At 42.8% G+C, this 12,222-nt stretch overlaps 1 protein-coding gene across 5 annotated transcripts in view; it reads right to left on the reverse strand.

Annotated features, from left to right (window-relative positions):
• BACH2 (BTB domain and CNC homolog 2) overlaps positions 1-12,222 on the reverse strand; it is a 265,324-nt gene that overhangs the window by 110,119 nt on the left and 142,983 nt on the right. For 3 of the 5 annotated variants that reach the window (XM_053287400.1, XM_053287401.1, XM_053287402.1), the window contains exon 2: positions 1,457-1,591. The exons of 1 other annotated variant lie outside the window; for it this stretch is intronic. The gene's annotated coding sequence lies outside the window, so the exon portion shown is untranslated. Of the gene's footprint in view, positions 1-1,456; positions 1,592-1,726; positions 1,854-12,222 lie in introns of those variants that run through there. One more of the 5 variants, XM_053287403.1, reaches the window with a different exon arrangement.

The raw sequence follows: 12,222 nt of genomic DNA on the forward strand, positions 1-12,222 counted from the left end.
ATAGAGATAGCAAGAAGGCTGCATTGTTAATGGATCCCTTAAATGATCTCTGGAATGTATCAAATTAGTTAGCTGTGCAAGAAGTCAACTATAAGGCTCTACCCCCAATCCATGTATAGAGCCTAACCAGGCTCTGCGGGGAGAGTGGGCTTAGCCCGCGCTCTCCGCAGATGAGCAGGGAACTCACCAGGATGGCTGGATCAGCCGCCCACACGATTACCAGCTCCGTCACGATTACCGGCTACCGCTTCTTCTGTCTCCCTCTCCCTGACCTAATTAGCCTACTTTTTAATTCAACTTTTTTCCAGATACATGCTAGGTAACAGTCTGCATCTACACACAGCTTCAAGTGGAGAATCTTGACTCTGGCAGCATGCATGAAGTGTCCCTTCTGCTAAGCAGGGTCTGCCCTGGTTTGCATTTGAATGGGATACTACATGTGAGCACTTCAAGATATTCCCCTTAGGGGTGGGGCCCCACTCTGGTAAGAGCATCTGCATGCTTGAGTGCAGAAGGTGCCAAGTTCTCTCCTTGGCATCTCCAAGATAGGGCTGAGAGAGACTCCTGCCTGCAACCTTAGAGAAGCCACTGCCAGCCTGTGTAAACAATACTGAGCTAGATGGACCAATGGTCTGACTCGCTATAAGGCAGCTTCCCATGTGCCTAATTCCCCTGCAATTTTCCAAAGGATTCTGGGGTGCACTCTCAGCTTATGCAGGGAGACAGTCACAGTGGCAGCAGTGGGAAACAAAACTTCTGCTCTGCCTCCAGAATGGCTGGCACTACTTAAAATGTGCCACCCTAGGTTTCCATCTAGGGTGCCTGTATATTTGAAATGCAACCTTTTCATGGGATGGATTCAAACAACAAGTGCTTTCCTGTCACATGCTGATATCTCTAAAGAAATCTATAGCCCAAAGTATGTCACATGTAGATGCCATGCTTTTGGAAGCTTAAAAAAAAAAAAGATTTGTCAGAAATGTCAAGGGCTATGGATTCCTCTTTTGATTACAATGAGTTCACAGTGGAACCATACTGTAAAGACAACTGGTTTACAAAATGAGCCATCAGTCAGTTCAAGATATCCACACCTAACCATGAATATTTAAATGTTTAAAATAATAATAAAAAAGTCAACCTAGCATGCTTTTGAGACAAATACCTAAGCTATTTATAAAGTACTTTGTGCTGTGGAAGAAAAGTACTTAGGAAGCCCACAAAATGACAAAATTACATTCACCGTTTAGTTTTTAAAGAGACAATAATAGTACTTCAGGATCAATTTATTCACAGCCTAATGTTATCTGCTGAATTATAGCTTTTAGGATGCTTTAACAAGTGCTCTATGGATTGTCTTTTTTCTCTGCCAGTCAGAAAGAAATATATTCTTTCTACAATATTCATTTTTAATGAAATAGGAGTTCAATGCATGCTAGAAATCAGAAACAGGACTTACATGTAACTTTTCCAGGATCTGTGCTGGCTAATATTCTCACGAAACAGTGAAATGGACGAATTGAGAAGTTAATAGGCTACAGCAATCCATTAAGATATGGACACCAAGAGTTTTGCAGAACAAATTTCTGGCAGCCTAAAACACAAGGAAAATCAACAAAAGCAGTTCAGAAAGAAAGCGTATACCAACATTTTTTCTTCATCTCTGTCCCCCATCTAAAATTAAAAGCCTTTCATATACTGGCTTTTAAATTAAAAATTATCTACTGACCTTCTGTTTTTCAGTGGTATTAGAGATGTGTGTCAAGTAACCCCCATTCTCAGGATGTTTTGATCAAGGATAATATAATGTGCAACAAATGCACAAAAATTCCTAGCTACAAACACTTTTAGTATCCTTTCTGCTGAAACCCCTATTTTAGTCATTTGTGGTCTAAAATGGATTAAAAAAAAAAAAAAAGTCAGGTTGCTTGGCAGTACTCATCCAAGACCGGTGGTATGATTGTTTACAAGACTTGGCAAAGTAATAACATATTGGAACTCTTAAAGATTCACACATCTTTCTCCCATCCCTGTGTGTTAGTCATGTAGGCTGGTACAGGAATAAGCACATGCTGAAGTATTATTATGGCTATCACATGCATGGATGTAGTAAATCTGATTGCCTACACTATAGCAGGCCAGATATATTCTCATGTTTCTCCATGTCTGGTTCATACATAACAGGAAACCATTGTTTCTCCTAGTGTGATAGAACCAAGGTCACTCTCCCCAATCTACATGCAAGAGGGAGAAAGTATAACTTTTGCTTTGAAATAAATCACAGTTCCATGTCATGTATGGAATTAGGGAACTGCAATTTGTTCCAATTTTGATTTGTTAACAAAATAATGAGACAATTTTGATTTGTTAACAAAATAATGAGACATAGGTAATTGAGAGGGTGGTGGCTGATCAAGCAGTTCTGGATGATACTGATTATCTAGATCCATTTCTAACTGGCTTTAGGGCAGGCCATGGGGTGGAGACAGCCTTGGTCAGCCTGATGAATGATTTCTACCAAGGAATGGACAGAGGAAGTGTGACTCTGTTGCTTCTTTTGGACCTTTCTGCAGCTTTCGATATTGTCGACCATGGTATCCTTCTGAATCGCTTGGAGGATTTGGGAATAGGTGGCACTACTTTGCAGTGGTTCAGTTCGTATCTCTCTTGTAGATTTCAGATGGTGCCACTTGGACATAGTTGCTCTCTGAAATGAGAGCTATTGTATGGTGTCCCTCAGGGCTCCATCATTTCTCCGATGCTTTTTAACATCTACATGAAACCATTGGGCAAGATCATCAGGAGATTTGGAGCAGGGTATTATCAATATACTGATGACACCCAAATCTATTTCTCCATGACATCATCAGAAAATGGCATAGCCCCCCTAAATGCCTGCTTATGGGCAGTAATGGACTGGACAAGAGATAATAAATTGAAGCTGAATCCAAGCAAGATGGAGGTACCCATGGTGAGGGTCATACTTCAAAGGATGTGATAGATCTTCCTGTTCCGGATGGGGTTTGCACTTCTCCCAAAGGTACGTAGCTTGGGAGTGTAACGTAGCTGTGGACCCAGGCCTCACTCTGGTTTCTCAGGGTTGAGGCTATGGCCAAAAGCGCTTTCTATCAACTTAGGCTGATACGACAGCTGCGTTCGTTCCTTGAGGATAATGATCTCAGTACTGTGCTGCACTCTCTGCCTCTAGGCTTGACTACTGCAATGTGCTCTATATGGGGCTGCCTTTGTATGTGGTTTGGAAACTTCAGTTGCTTCAAAATGCAGCAGCTAGACTGGTCTCCAGGGTGTCTCGGAGAGACCATATTACACCTGTTTTAAAGAAGTTGCAGTTGTTTCCGGTCAAAATAAAAAGTGCTAGTAATTACTTTGAAAGCCCTCAGTGGCTTAGGACCAGGTTACCTGGGAGAGCGCCTCCTTCTAAATGATCCCCACTGCACATTAAGATAATCAAGAGAGGTCCGTCTCCATATCCCGCAGGTTGTCTGGTGGTGACTCAGGAGCGGGCCTTCTAGGCTGTGGAATGTGCTCCTAGGCTGTGGGATGCCTTCCCTATAGACATTTGTGGTTTAACATCTTTACTAGCCTTCAAAAGAGCCCTTAGGACACATTGGGACGCTTCACATGAGCGGTGTGAAGGGCTTTGTAGTGGTTTGCGAGGAGAGTAGGTTTAGCCTGCTCCCCCCACAGACAATCAAACATGTAGACCTGGGCGGCCAGATCGGCCGCCCACACAACTACCAGCTCTGACATGGAGCCAGTGGGGGCTGTGGGGATCGGGAGCTGCTCAGCCCCCAGAAGACCCAGGATGCCCCATGTGGGGCTGCTTGTAGCCTCCCAGCCAGGGGTCTACCCGTGTTTGAAGCTACAGTAATTAAATGACATGCATGTGCATCAATAAGCTCTTAGATGCCCATCTATAAAATGGAAATACTCTGACATTCTGCTTCGTTATGAGTAGGAATCGTTTGCTTATTATGAGTAAGGCAGTACATAATGTGAACTCCACCAGCAGCATGAAGCGGTACAGGCCATACACAGGTTTTACCACCTCAGTGAGAACTAGGCCTAGGCTGTTCTTGGAAGGTGTGATTGATGCTCACTGCTGTAAAGCACAGGGCTGCATCCCAAACATTACATTCCCTTTCTGCAAATGTCTCTCTATTTCTCTCCCTGTGTTCCCTAGATATCCTTACACTACACTGAGTGAGCCAAAGTGTATCAAGTTTAACACATGATCTATAAAATGAAAGCAGGAATTTCTCTGCTCAGGGGGTCAGGCTAGGGTAAGCTGTAACCTAACCTTGTTCTAATGCATTTCTAAACATCTGTGTTTAGTCTACTCCATTCCATGCTTCTTTTTTTTTTGGCAGCCATTCTTTTTATGAAATGTGGGAATGACAACAGAAAATTATTTTCTAACACACCATACAAACAAAAAGCTCACGAGCAGAACATAGGTCTGTTATAATAAGCAACGCTTGATGCAATATACCTGAAAGCAGACACAAGAATCCCTTCCTTCCATTGGTGTTACACTCCAAGCCACATAATCAGACAGGTGTTCACATAATCCTTTATGTTTGTTTAATTTAACAGACATAGATTTTTATATAGATTAAAGTTTGCACCAAACCCACTGACGGCAATACATACATATATTTGTGTACAGCCCCTGCAAATATGAAGAAGCAGCCTAGGTGTTTAGAACAGCAAAGGCATCAGTTAAGATACGTGAGAAGCTTGAAGGTTTCAGTGTGGATATAAAGGTGAAACTCGGAAAATTAGAATATCGTGCAAAAGTCCATTAATTTCAGTAATGCAAATTAAAAGGTGAAACTGATATATGAGACAGATGCATTACATGCAAAGCGAGATAAGTCAAGCCTTAATTTGTTATAATTGTGATGATCATGGTGTACAGCTCATGAAAACCCCAAATCCACAATCTCAGAAAATTAGAATATTACACGGAACCAAGAAGACAAGGATTGAAGAATAGAACAATATTGGACCTCTGAAAAGTATAAGCATGCATATGTATTCAGTACTTGGTTTGGGCCCCTTTTGCAGCAATTACTGCCTCAATGCGGCGTGGCATGGATGCTATCAGCCTGTGGCACTGATGAGGTATTATGGAAGACCAGGATGCTTCATTAGCGGCCTTCAGCAATTCTGCATTGTTTGGTCTCATGTCTCTCATCCTTCTCTTGGCAATGCCCCATAGATTCTCTATGGGGTCAGGTCAGGCGGGTTTGCTGGCCAATCAAGCACAGTACACTGTATACTTTTCAGAGGTCCGATATTGTTCTATTCTTCAATCCTTGTCTTCTTGGTTCCATGTAATATTCTAATTTTCTGGGATTGTGGATTTGGGGTTTTCATGAGCTGTACACCATGATCATCACAATTGTAACAAATTAAGGCTTGACTTATCTCGCTTTGCATGTAATGCGTCTGTCTCATATATCAGTTTCACCTTTTAATTTGCATTACTGAAATTAATGGACTTTTGCACGATATTCTAATTTTCCGAGTCTCACCTGTACTGTTTTCAGGGTGAAGGGGAGAAAACTATGGAAGAATGACACTGATCGCCTGAGCAAGTGGTGGAATGAATTAGAAGATTATATAATATGGAATCAGACCCAATGTTATTCTGAGTACAGCATCTAGCTAAAATAGTGTGCATGTCTGTGACGTACCAGGGTGGCAAGGAGGTACGCTGCTGCCACACAGGACTGATTTTAATGATAGTGCCAGCAGGGGAAACGCGGCTGGGCAGGGGGAGAGGACTGCTTAAGGTTAAGGACTCCTCAGTCCTTAAAGTTACCCCCCACCACCACCTTTGAGAAAGACCAGCCAAACTGCTGAACTTTCAAACCAGTTCAGAGGTCCATAAAGGGCCTCTGAACCGGTTCCGTGAGCATCCGTAGAACTAACTCTTTGTGGCAAGATCTACAAATCATAAGACTGCACTCAGCAAGCCCCAGTCCCATGTGTAGCTGCACAACAAATATGGGAAATCATGACTGTTCAAAGAGGCTAAAATGCAACACTGGCTCCAGAAATAACATGCCACGTAGCACCGTCTTACTTAAACAGGACTGTTTCCTGCTTTTCTAGTAGACTACCAAAGCACTAAATTGAGGGTGTTGGAAAGTGATGCAGATTGACATGAAGGTTGTGACAGAGGATGAAGGTGGGGGGAGAAGAATTTTCCTTGCTTCAGAATAGGATTTTAGTCCCGCCACCTTCTTACTCACACAACCCACCACTTGCTAATCTGACCTATTCATATCAGATAACTGCCACTACTTGGGATCCTAAAAGTCAGCAGATTGATTAAACACTGTACCAAGACCATCATATGGCCCTTGCAGCAAAACTGTGTGGGTTTCAACCTACACAGATTCAAGCAGCAAGGAAAATTAGTAGCAAGAAGAAAAAGAAGAAACTACGATCATATATCCCTTCATGTAGCAAAAAGTATCTATGCAGAGCATTTAAAGTGTTCAAAGCACTTCACATACATTAGCTCAACATCCCTCTAAAATAGGCCAGTATTATCCCTATATTGTAGGTAATGCACTGGCTTACAAGAATCCTGATGACCTGACCCTGAAAACAGTTCAAACCAGCTGGCCTGGCTTAAAAAAATGTAGTGGTTCAGCTTTCAGCTGAAGCCAAAAACAGAGCCCATCTTCACCGCCAAAATCAAAATAGGCAAACATTCAGCACAGTCCTACTGTTATACCTGCCAGCTTTAAAATGAAAAAGTTCGCCCCAAATAACAAGGATGTCTTATGGAAGTTTTTGCTGAACCATAGAATGAGAAAGGATGAGGATGGAGGGTGAAGGAGCATTAGAGAGAAAGGCTACAACCCAACTTGCATGATCTTCAGATACTTAAAAGAAGGTAATAAGAGTTTGGTATACAAATACTGATGAAAGGAAAGTACTACTTCATTTTAATGAGACTAATAAAGCTTCCAAAATATTTTACATATTTTGGCAAAATGACAACTTGGGGAAATTTTATTAACAGATAATTTAGCTGTGAGCAGATATAAGGTTTAATATACTATTTTCTTTACGTCAACTTCGGGTTGTTTTCTGTATATTTGACTATCACATGAAGGGTTTTCTTTCTTTCTTTTCTATTCTTTTCTCTTTTTTTGCTGTAAGGTTGCCACTGATTTTTTAAATTGAAAAATAAGAATTGCAGGAACCACTGTAAATATTCAGATATAGAAAGATGTCTTATTTAACACAAAGCCTCCAGTCCAATTATTTCAAGTAATGAGAAAAGTTTCAAGATGGGAAAGCATTCAAGTAGACATTCTCCCATACTTTTCAACTTTAGTTGAATGAAAAAGTCACAATGCATACATAAGGCCATGAGAGATGAACCTCTTTTTGGGGGGGATGTTTTTGATGGCTCCTACAACATTTCAACTATTTTTCACCCAGACCATTTTTTAAAGGTTCAGTCCCTGAACTAGGGAACAGGCTGCAGCTCTGGGAAGCTTTTGAGCACTGGAAGAAATCCCTGACTTACCTGGGCGCTTTCCAGGTTACCCACACAACAGCAGCAAAATGTTTCATTTCAGGCAAATCACATTCAAACTGCAAACAGCAAAGCTACCAGCAAGGGGAGCAGTCTTGCGAAAACTAACAACCAGATAAAACAGCAAACTTTTTACGCTGGACATACAATGTTATAGCAATAAATTGCAGCGATTAAATCAGAAACAATACATCCGAAATGTGAACCGCACCCTACTGACAGTGTAGGGCTGCAGTGTCAGAACACAGGAAGCACACTTTGGAGATACGTCATGACCCCATTGCAGGGTCTAATCTGGAAAGCACTCTGGTCTAGCTCATGGAAGCCCTTTGTCCCTATTAAATACAGGGGGTGGGCTCCCTTTCTGTAACTCCTCTCCCAGACTAATTTTGCCCTGGTATTGGCTTCAGCCCTTCCTGCATCTGAGCGGGAAAGGACATATGGAAAATATGTTTGTTTTTTAAAAGATCCTCCTTTAGCTTAAGTTTCCTACTTAAGCTTTAGTTCAGCCAGGTCAGGGAGTTGCTGTACATTCCTGAGCTTGGTCACACCAGCTTTATGGTCTAACTCATAATAAGTCAGCTTCTTATGTAGATATTTCAGAATGTATGGTGATACATCCTATAATTCCTAAGCTGGATGTCATAGAGTTGCCAGCATCTCCTGCTGAAAGCTGGGTGGCTTTTAAGAAGGCTACATTTGAGACTATCTACTTAGAGAGTAAATCTCACAGCCAGAAGATTAAACAATTCCTCAGAAGTCCATGAGAAGAACAAAACAGCCAGAGGAACAATGAATTGCTGGTTACCTACTTAAAAACAATACCTACCATATCTTTGGATGTTTCAAGCTCCATTATTATCCATCTTATTCTTACTGTGTCAAACTATACATGGAGACTCTTCACACGAGTAGTGAGAAGGGCTCCAGAGTGGGCTTCGGGGAACGCAGGTTAGACGTACCTTCCCCGCAGACGAGCAGCTCTTCCTCCTTGGGCGGGCAGATTGCCCACCCAGATGAGTACCAGCTCCTGCTGGTAGGTCCAAGGGTCAGCGTGGAGGGACACGAGGCCCCCCCATCGCCCCCCTGAGCTCCAATAATGCACAGTGCAAGTGCGCTGTGCGTTACTGAGATGCTACCCCCGAGCCTGCTAGCCATGGCTGCCAGCAGCCGCGGCTGACACACGACTGGAAACATAGGGTTAGGAGAGCGCTCTCTCTCCTAACCCCATTTCGAGGGGAAGCTCTACAAGCACGTTTGCCACCGTGGTGCTGCCATGATCGGATGTGATCCTAGCAGTTCACACGCATGTGCAAAACCGGGCTGGGCTCTCTTAGTCCGGTTTGGCATGCGCGTGTGAATAGCCTCATATTCAGTCAGCAGGTGGCAGTTTCCAGAACTCTTCTACGTGAGAAACACAAAAAGTGTTTGACAAAAGCTGGCGACAGCTGGCACTGGACTCTTGGGCAGGGCCATGTGTTGTCCCCTGGCATCTCTGTGGACACCATGGAGATATAGGGGTCTCTGAAAGCAAGTTTATTGACCAGGCGGGAGCAGGAGTTGCCAAGCAAGCTTCCCAGAGGTGTGCCGACTTCTGCATTACAAAACAGGGCAAAACAAGGGACTGACTGGGAAAGGAGAAACTGCACGGGCAGGAAAGAGGGCTAACCTATCCCTCTTGCTGGGGGTTCTGTTTAAAATTGCTAGCCGATCTGCTTTTTCCTCTGAAGGGTTTGAGAAGCCTGTTTGTAAGGTAAACACACATCTGGAACTTACAGGTAGGAAAAGCAGCTGGGAAAGAAGAAGACTGAGTAAAGATGTAGTTGGTGGGGAAGGGTTAAGTGCACATGCACATATACAAACCTTGCCACTCCTCCATGCCAAACTGCCCTCATCCCATTACTTTGCAGCAGAGTAGCGGATCACTGAATGGTCAATACACATTTGGGTTTAATGCTTAGTTAGATCCTAGCATGCTTTTAAAGTGGAGCACTGCATAGGTTTCCCTTTAAAATTTATTACTATTAATTGAATACCAGGAACTTTCACTTGGGCTCTAACAACGTAATTTCTTTTAACAAGATCCACATAAGGTACAGATAAATTTACCACAAGTCAATTTTAGCCTGTTACTCTGAATTAGAGTTGCTTTGTACAGAAATTATTAGTTTAACACACTTGGCAAACAAGTCTTGTAATAAGTAAAAACAGAATGACCTGTTTGCTCTTAATGACCTGTTTGCTTATCATCTATGGATATCAAAGTACATAGGAACATAGGAAGCTGCCATATACTGAGTCAGACCATTGATTCATCTAGCTCAGCATTGTCTACACAGACTGGCAGCAGCGTCTCCAAGGTTGCGGGCAGGAGTCTCTCTCAGCCCTATCTTGGAGATGTCAGGGAAGGAACTTGGAACCTTCTGCATGCAAGCATGCAGGTGTTCTCCCCAGAGCAGCCCCATCCCTTAAGGGGAATATTTTACAATGCTCAGATATGTGCTCCTGGACTTCTCAGGTTGAGGCAGTGGCCAGGAGCACTTTTCATCAGCTTTGGCTGATACATCAGCTACATCCATTTCTAGAGGTGAATGACCTTAAAAAAAAAAAAAAGAGGTACATATACTGGTAACCACCAGACTTGACTACTGTAATGCGGTCTACGTGGGGCTGGCCTTTGTACGTAGTCAGAATGTGACAGCCAGATTGGTCTCTGGGATAACACGAAAGGACCATATAACACTGGTTTTGAAAGAAATACACTGGTTTGCGATATGTTTCCGGGTGAAATACAAAGTGCTGGTTATTACCTTTAAAACCATTAACGGTCTGGGCCCAGCCTATTTAAGAGGGCACCTCCTTTGTCATGAAACCTCCCACATTTTACGATCTTCTGGAGAGGTCTAGTTACAGTTGCCACCAGCTCATCTGGTGGCGACTCAGGAGCAGGCTTCCTTTGTGGCTATCCCAGGGCTTTGGAATAGGCTCCCTGCTGAAATAAGAGCATCTCCTTCTTTGTTTGTTTTCAGGAAGACTCTCAAGACTTTCCTGTTCTTGCAAGCTTTTAATTAGAATTTTAATAAGTTTAATAATTTGTTTTATATTGTTTTTATTGTGCTTTAAATTGTGATTTTTAATATTAAAATTTGTGCACTGACTAGAGATCTACATATTAGCTGGTATAAAAATATGATAGATAGATAGATAGAATAATTATAGTCTCCCATTCAAATGCAAACAGGGCGGACCCTGCTTAACAAGGAGACAATTCATGCTTGCTACCACCAGCTCTCCACTTGAACGTATACTTCAAAGTGAAGATGTTAGCAGATGATGCTTTTGTCCAAGTTAATTAGCAAAAAGTGCCATTTGAACACTCCTATGAGGAAATCTAACTACTTTGATTTTAAGTTAACAGAAATAATTACTTACATTTTAGCCAGATGGAAATGTCTGAAATTTTAGTTGAATGGAACAAAGGGTAGATAACTATGCTCATTAAATGTAATTTAAAGTATAACAATATGTGTGCAGAAATGTCCTCTCTAAAGCACTAAAAGAAAAACAGCTTGTTTCATTAGTTTCAAGAAATGTGGCCAAAAGGGGAAAAATTAATTTAGCTGCAAAGTAATGCTTCCCAGGATAAACAGCCAACCTTCTACCAAGGAGGAATTTATCCAAATGTACGTGTAAACTTGTGGTAAATATTTTGTTTGCAGATTCTGTCAAATGGAGCAGAGAACTCTCGACCGCGGAGCTAGGGAAGAGTGAACTCATGTTCGCTCCCCTCTTTGGCAGCCACTTTGAACCCATCCACCAAATTATAGCTCAGCCCCTGAGAATTCTACTACTCTCCAGATGTGTTAAGTAAACACTTTGATAAGTGGTCATAAACATTCATTCACTGAGGCTATTCTCACAGGCAGTGGAAGCTAAGGGAGCCCAGCTTGGTTTCCACTGCTCAATTAAGCTCACTTAATTGCCCCCCTTTAATGAGGTTAGCAGAGCACATGCTCTGCTACCCCGGATTGTTTGATCATGTGTCACCATGGTGCGGCTCTGCGGTGACCAGGGGCATAACTAGGGAAAATGGTGCCTAGGGAAAGCCCTGAAATTGCACCCCCACCCCACCCCCACCCCATCCCAACATCTCACACACATCTTTCAGAAAACTTGTCTTTTCAATGAATGTCTGGAATAAACTGATGAAGTAATTAAAAAATTCTTAACTTTACAACAATATTGTAAAGAATTATTAATTCTTTAATCTGAATCCTTGTGATTGTGAGAATCACCCTCATCCTCCAAGTATTGTTAGGGCTTCAATTGGTTTAAGTAGATTACTTATGAGAGCTAGAGGCGGGTCTCACAATCCGTGAGACCCGCTTTTGTAAGAACTGCAGGGAGAGCGGGCTAAGCCCGCTCTCCCCACAGACGAGCGGGCAGGGAGCCCTGGGTGGCCAGATCGGCCGCCCACACGATGGCAGGCTCCGAGCGCACAGGGCATACTGGGGAGACCCCTGAGCCAGGAGGCCGCTTTTAAGCCTCCCGGCCGGGGGTCTACTTATAAGCAGGCGTGGTGCGAAGGCACGCCGCGGCTACTCACAATCGCAAAAAGCAGGTTTTCAGGAGTGCTT

The sequence above is a fragment of the Hemicordylus capensis genome, chromosome 1 (assembly GCF_027244095.1).
Source record: "Hemicordylus capensis ecotype Gifberg chromosome 1, rHemCap1.1.pri, whole genome shotgun sequence".
Taxonomy (NCBI): domain Eukaryota; kingdom Metazoa; phylum Chordata; class Lepidosauria; order Squamata; family Cordylidae; genus Hemicordylus; species Hemicordylus capensis.